The sequence below is a fragment of the Anopheles arabiensis genome, chromosome 2 (genome assembly GCF_016920715.1).
Source record: "Anopheles arabiensis isolate DONGOLA chromosome 2, AaraD3, whole genome shotgun sequence".
In the NCBI taxonomy this organism is placed as follows: Eukaryota; Metazoa; Arthropoda; class Insecta; order Diptera; family Culicidae; genus Anopheles; species Anopheles arabiensis.
In genome coordinates, this window is record NC_053517.1 from 81736971 (window position 1) to 81744905 (window position 7935).

A 7935-nucleotide genomic window follows, 5' to 3' on the forward strand; every position below is an offset into this window, starting at 1 on the left:
CCCATGGATAGTTTTGCTCACGTTTGCCTCTACGACAAGATTTCTCAAATACACACACACAGCATCGAATCGATTTTATGGACAATGGCTACCATGAGAGTATCGGGCACGGTACGTCGAACAACTTCCATCCACAGCACATCCGTGCACCTTATCACAAGTGTACAATCTCGAGAAACAGTCCGTCCCTTCGGGCTTTCTCCGTGTCCTTTTCTTTTGCGTTCTGTGAAGGCGCTGTGTCGTTGGCATTGCGCACTTCCCCCTGTGTGCCTCTGCCTCGCTTCAATCGTACGCTCATAAGCGCCATCACGCCGGAAACAGGGAGTTTTTCGTTGAAGCAAACCCTTTCCCTGCCACAGTGCTGCCGATGGGACGCAGACTAGCCACGGGAGAGTAGTTTTTTGAAGTGGCTCGATTCCGAAAGCTAATCAGATTTATTGCTTCCTTTTTTGCCTGTTCTCCCCGAGGCGCGCTCGAGGGACAATCTTCATGTCAGTGCTCGAGGGCTAAAGCACACACACACACACACACCCGCACGGAAACACAAAACACACATAAACGCTGTTCAAACAAGATGCCTGGCCAAGAGTGAGTGCTTGGGTTTCCAGCAGGCGAGTGGAAATTGAAAACGAAATATTGATCCCACTTCGGTACGGAATCGATGCACCACTTTTCGCAGAAAGCGCTTCCGACCTAGCTTCTGCAGAGAGTCGGCAAAAAGATTCTAATCTCGGCCACTTCGCATCACCCAGGATCGCCCCCGGGGAGGGGTTAAACTGGCACCGTAAACAGAGCTGTGTAACCTGCTTGAGACGAAAAGACTTTTCAATGACGGTGGCTACGCTACGGTCCTGCGGTCCACCCGGAGTCCGGAAACGACTTTTTGATTCTGCATCCGATTAGCTATTCATTAAGTTTACGATAGCTCAAATATTGACTGTTAACTAGGTGAATACATCAAACTGCTCGAGTGGTGGTGGTGGTTCGAACAGCTCGTATCCGTTCTGGTCGGGTTGTCTGAGCAGCCAGCCCACTGGGGAGGGCGGCGAATTCCAAATAAGGAGCCAGGGCAAGGATAACTGGTTTTACAACTGCACGCCCCAGTTTACCGATACATCGGGCAGAACACACTCCAAACTGGAGAACTTCCAACCCTTGGGACATTGGCGCTGCAACCCTGACATTTAGCGCCGAGTCGAAGTTGAAGTGTTTATTCTGGGAATTTAATCTTTCTCTCTCTCCTTCGCAAGCTGTAACTAACTCCTTCAATCCAATATGGCGCCTCGCAAAATCCAATGCAAAATGATAAAGTTTTCCTGCATAATCCAGTTTATAATCCTCGCCTCCTCGAATATGGTGTGCCCGGCAGGGGAGGCCTCGGAAATTTATCGACACCACATGTCGATCGTAAAATTAGCCACCGATTAATGCGACTTTTCACCGGCCAGAGTGCCAAGGTCTCGGTGCCAAGTCAAGTAGGTGTCAAGACATAAACAGGTCTTTGCCATTCCCCGGTGCCTGCAAGCAACGGGTCTTAACGCGGAGGGAGGGATTGGGCATTGGGAACGTAAACCCATTTTACGGCCTGTTTTATATTTATTAACGACCCAACGGTACCCGGACTTTAAATCTGGGCACTGTGTGGTTAAGGGGCATAAGAAAATCCTGCGGGCCGGCTCAAAATCTCAACGCACTGGAACACTGTTGGTGCGGCTCGAGCAAGCGACAATCTTGCCCAAATCAGAGATATTCCAGAAGTGTTAACAGAGAAAGAGACTGGTTGGGTAAAGCAGCAGTACGTTCAGTCTTCACGCTTATCCTTTCCACTCACCTTCGCACGATGAGGTTCGCTGTTGGGTTGATTCTTGCTGCTCCGGCTCAAAAATGCCACCGATAAGGAGTTTCGGACTTTCTGGAAAGTCAAAGTTCACTGTTCAAGCGCTTCGCAACACTGTTTTTCACCTTTCTCTGTTCACCAATAATTTATCCTGCTGGATAATAAACACACACACAAACACTGGAACGGCTGAAAAATTTACTGTAAAGAAAGTAACAAAAAAAAAACGTATTGGAATAACTTGCGTGTTTGTGTTTTGCCCAGTACAGTCCTTCTTAGAATATACAGAATACCCGTTCGAGGAGCAAAACCGTTCCAAACTTTCATAACGCAATAAAAACCCGCTTTCCTATACGGGTTTGTAATGCGCGTTAAATTTTGTATTTGCTGTCGATTGGTTCTTTCTTTCGTTCTTCTTGTACGACTCTGGCAAGAACTGCATCTCACTTGCCCCGTACGTAGCAGAGTTATCGCTTGTGCGCCTGTCTAGCTGTGCTGGGTTGCTTGCGCTGCGTCACAGGCGTAGGGCGAACACTGATTAAGCAGGCTTTCTCTCTAATCGTTGCGGCACCCGTCTTCGCACTAGCGTCGTGCCCGGTTCCTGGTGCACAGTTATGTCCCCTAGTTTGCTAGCGTCCCGGTTTTGTTTTTTTGTTTGTTTGCGGTCGGTTGTGCAGAAATGACAGAACCAGTTCACGGCGTATCACACGCCGCTTGTAGCTCGGAAGGAGCTCTTATCGGATTGGGGCGCATCGGACGCAGGGCAAATCGTTGCAAGAAACCGTTATTCCCAAGCCTGAATGAGACACACAAACATACACATACACCATCACACAGGCATCCCATGGTATGGCTAGATCCGCAATCTACTCAATGTTTCTCTATTGACATTAATACATCCAATTAATGAAAGTCACAGCCCGGGTACGGACACGAACGCCGGCCACACGGCCACTTGGAAGAGCGAGTAGAGTTTTCCATTTTCTTTCTCTCCCCCACATGATACGGCGTGGAGAAAGAGTCGGGCAAACGGCTGGTGGGGGTTGGAGTTGGAGAAGATAGAACCCTCTCCTTGCCTTCCCCTATTGGAGGTCCCTGGTTAGGTCTTTGCAACCGTCGCTCAATTGAGTTTATTTACCCCGTGACGCGACACAGGGCAAACCCGCCCCGGGAAGCACTGGTTTCATCGGTCAATGGCACTGGGAACGGCGTATTGCATACGCGCTGCTGGAAATTATCCAACCATCTTCTGCGGGAACTCGTTTTGGAACTCGCTAGGCGGAATAGCGTCTTGGCTAAGCAGAGTGGAAGAAAATTTGCCAGCCAATACTGCGGTGGCATGGGGTAAAGAAGTTATCAAAAAATGCTTTAACGACAATGCTTGGCTCTCCAGCATCTCGCTGTCCGAATCTCGATCTATCAGCATCTTATATTATATCACTTTTGCCTGTGTTTTTTGCTTCGCCTCCCACCGTGTCTGTTTCTGTATCTGTGGTGTTATGCTATTTCTTATGCTTCTTTGTTTTGTGTCCAATTTTCGTCGTCGTTGTGCTTTGTGGCGTGTTTCGTTTACTTCCACACACATTCACACACATAAATGCGACACATACAAACACACACACACACACGCGTTGGCACTTGAGAACGTAGATACACACATAATCGATTACACACAGTGTCACACATACAGCATCTTCGCACAAAACGCCACACCATTATAATGTTGGCAACATGGCACGGCAAGACAATTCCCCTGTGCTGTCCATACACCCTCCTGCTATCGAGCCCGTTTCATTTACACGCCATTTAAATGGTCCCTTTTCCCTCCCGCCCGCGTCTTTTGCCGTTGCGTTCTGGTCTCTGCTTTTCCCGCACCCCTTTGCGTATTGCTGTATTGCCCATGGTTGTATGAAGTTTTATGCGTCTTTAAGCGAAAGGTGAAACATAAGGAACGCTGCTGTCCCGTACACAGTGTCGTTGCCTTCTTTTGTCGTTTCACCCACTCACAAACACACACACACACGAGTGCACACACACACACACTGGAAGAAGATGCTGGAGATCTAGCACTGTTTGTTCAGGTTTAAAGTACCACACACAAAAACGCACTTCACGATGCGGAATAGTTCGAAACAAATCGCTCTTTTGTGAACGAACGCGGCAGAAAAGGGTGTATCCTACACAACCACTCTCAAGGGGGGGTGGCGGTTGGTTGGGTTTTGTGCGATGAAAGGGTGGAACAATTCTTACAGCAGCCAGAAGACAAATCCTCCAACGCAGCGATAGCGCAGATCGAACCAACGAACAGGACGAAAACTCACTCACTGAGACAGGCCGCAACAACTCACGGATGTCGCTTGCTGGCGTTGATTTTTCTGTCCACTCTCGCCAGCCGTCTCTCGCGGGCTCGTTCTCTCACTCTCTTGGGTGGGTTGCTGCCGTGGGAGAGATTTCGGCTCTCTTGCTCACCAATTTGACTATGCAGAAATATAAAATGAAGTGAAGAAACTGTAATTTTAATGAAAAATTAGTATGTAGAAACGTAGAAAGAAAACTAACAAAAGAACTCAAAAGAAACATGAACATCAACATAACATAAACAAAACAAATTGAAAGCTTAAGAGAAATAAGTTTGTAGAAACGTAAAAACATTAAATGCATTTAAAAACGTAAAAGAAGCAGAACAAAGAGCTATGAAAAAATTAGAAACGAACATAATTTATATAATTTAATGAAATATAAATGTCGTACACTAAGATATATAACACAGTAATAAATTAGTAACCAAGAAGGGAAGTACAAAACAGCATACAAACTAAACACTTAAATAAGCTCATCTAATTTTGAAGTTTGTGAAATGAAAGTGATAATTTTATAGAAAATTGGAAATTAAACAAAATGCAAACGTTAAAATACGGCTGTAATATCACCAACTTCTGATTATGGTAAATTGGTAAACAATACACCTATACATAATTACAGATCAGTAAACAAAATTAAACAATATCCTTGTTTCCAGCTGAAAATAGACACTTAATGATGAGAAATAAAGAATAGAAAATATAAATGAGCTTTAAGCTACTCTACTTGATAATCATTATATCTTTATGAATAATATAGAAATAGACAATGATTTTTTTTAGTTTAGTCATAGTAGTAAGGTGTTCCGTCTTCAAGATGATTTTTCTAGATGACCATTTTGAGAGCACTGTAATATTGTATTTTTTTTCTTAAAGTTAAATGTCTCGCTTATTTATATAAGTTACTTTTGCAAATCAGTTCACAAAAAATATTTCACTAAGTGGTCATAGGATAGCATATTTAAATACTTGATATCTTTGATGACAAGATGATAAGGATCACATTGATTTATTTTCCCTATCATAAATATCTCTCTAAGCTATGCGTCCCTCAAAGATTCACCTCAGACGGACTTCACTGTTTATGAATACAGCCCATAGTGAGATAGCAAATTAGCATTACGAGAGCCGAACGACGGAGCTAAGAGAGCGAGAGACAAGAGAAAGCAAATCAAAACAGGGCACTGAGCATAAGAGAACGGGGGATGATTATCTCTCGACAGCAGCATCCCACCAAACCACCCGGAGATTGGAAGCCACCGACTGCTCTGCAGAAGCGCACACCGAAGAAGAAATGGCTCTCCGATGTTGCGTGCCCCCGGACCAACGCTGCCGGAAAGGTGTACCATCGAAAGCATAATTGACACCCGCGAACCGCTTACATGGTCGCCCTCACGCCGCCATCCCACCTGGTGGTTGCTATAACCTCCCGTACATGTTCTTCCCCAGCGTACTAGGGTATCTCCAAACTCGCCTCCAAAAGTGGCGTGTGTGCGCGTGGGCGGTATGGCGTAGGTTGCGTTGTATCGTACCACCTCCCCCCCCGCCACCCTCTTTAGGACAAAATTCGCTCGCCCTCAAGTGTGTCTGCAGCGCCCGAGGCGCCCTTGCACGGAGAGAGTGGTACACGCTTGCTGCCGTTTGGCTGGCAGCATTAAATATTTAGCGATTTCGGTCGCTTCGGAAACCTGCATCTGATGACGCATGGGGGAGGGGGGCGGGACTCCGATGTCTGCCGTTTTCGTCAGCAGCGTTGGCGAAGGTTACGGATGCGTGTTTGTTCTCCTGCCTGACATTCCGCGGACAAAAACGGAAGAAACTGCATGCTGCGACATCGCTGGAGGAGGCGCTCCTTTGTTTTTTTTTGAGGTTGGTTGTTTGTTACCTCTTTGTCTCTTTTTAGCTTGTCTTTCTGACACATTTGTTTAACACATGTTTCTGAGAAGGGGGTGAAAATTATGTCACGTTTTTATTGCAAATGATTTTATTTTGAATAATACTAGGTAACTAATGAAGAAGAATATGATACATAATTAAATGCTCGAAGTACTCGACGTAAATTAAATGCTACTTTTAGTTTGCCGAAACATATTCCAATCTCTCCAGCTCGGACAGCTCTCAGACAGGGGAGAAATACTGGCCAAGCCAAATTAATCGTTACCTCCGCACATAGCCCAAACAACGCCCGGCGGAGTTTGGCCGTAAAATAGAGCAGCAAAAACAAAACAAGCAGACTACGAAGCGTCCCGCATCCAACAGCAATGGTACCGGGGCCATGTGGAACCGTCGATCTTGCTACGAGTGGCTTTCGTGTAGGAAGCGATCAGTCCCAAAATAGAAATAAATCCGATTTTCTTATCTGGCGGCTCCGAGCAGTGGGCAATATATGTGTTCGTGCGTGTGTGTGTGTGTTGGGGGAAAGAAAGGGGCGTTGAAGGCTAGAACAAAAAAGAAAAACCAAAAACCCTATTACGTTCTTGCTGCTCTGCTGCCTGTGATCTCTGGGTACGTGGGAAAGGGAACTGTAAAACCCCGAACTCACTCCCTCTAGTGCGGTCGTGACTGTAAATGGTAAATAAATCAGCAAAAGTGCGTTGCTTTGATTGCGGTTTCCGTGTCGATCGGTTAGCGGAATGAGCGTGCGAAACGATTTGCAAGCCGTGCCGGGTGTGGGTATGGGTACGTTTATTTACATTGAACTAGTCCAGACTGTTTCGACGGTTCTACCACGCACATTACATGGAATGTAGCCTGGGAAGTTGAAATTGTGTCACTCGGTTAGTGTTATGTGAACGTGTAAGGCTTTCTTGAGGCGTGCTTGGGAGTTGTTGGATTTTAATCAAGGTCACTTGCTATTTCAAGACTATCTATACGACAACATTGTTTGTATCAGATGCAATGCTCGACGGTGGATTTAGATTTGACATTGGAACTTGGACGACTTCAATCATATGAGCGGCAATAATTACGAAGATTTTGAAAAAAATTTGAGGACATGAAGAGGGTTTAATTTTTGGGAAATATAATCAGCATTCATCTTGGAGTTGAACATGTTGAAGCTTATGCCAGTCAAGAGAGTGCATTATAGCCCAAACACCGTACTTGGAATCACATCATCAACACTACCACTGGTCGCCGGCTGCTTCAAGAAGTCTGCAGATGCAGAAAGTAGCAAATTGGAGCAGTGGGGATGAAGAACTCCCCAAGGATCGAACAATCATTCGGCACTTGGTGTTCTTTGTGCCGGAAGCAGTGACTGCTGCTGTAGTGCTCCAGAAGGACGCCCGAGAGAGAGAGAGCATACCGGGTTAAGTTAAGAATCAAGCTAGAACTTTATTTCAAGTACCTCGGTACCTCCCCCCCCTATTCGTTCCTTTCCTCATCCACACCGGGCAAGCGAAATGACCAAAGCAAAGCTTTTGTTGAAAAGTTGCCACATTGTTGGGAACGGAACACGACCGTCTTGAATGAATTCTTCGCTCAGCGTTGTCAAAGCGGGCAACCGTTGGCCCCCCCGTAATTCCTGCCGTCCTCGGCCTCTTAGGGCTACGCGCTTGGCTGGTGCCACTCCAGAAGCAAAATTATACTGCCGCATACTTGCGAGCCGCGCACAATGAAGGGTCTTATGCAAGCGAGGTCTTTTACATTAGATCCTTTTACGGCCACACTGCTCCTGAAAGCCTCAGTACGTCCGCTCCCGGGTCTCGTTCTCGGGTCTCGGTTGTTTGCACTTGGCAA

General features: G+C 46.1%; 1 protein-coding gene across 4 annotated transcripts in view; it reads right to left on the reverse strand.

Moving 5' to 3' along the window:
* The window catches only part of LOC120897838, a 59667-nt gene extending 55470 nt beyond the window's left edge, over positions 1–4197 (reverse strand). For all 4 annotated transcript variants that reach the window (XM_040302973.1, XM_040302972.1, XM_040302974.1 and 1 more), the window contains exons 1-2: positions 4088–4197; positions 1832–2038 (exon numbers count right to left, since the gene is read on the reverse strand). The gene's annotated coding sequence lies outside the window, so the exon portion shown is untranslated. The remainder of the gene's footprint in view (positions 1–1831; positions 2039–4087) is intronic.
* Positions 4198–7935: the final 3738 nt, after the last annotated feature.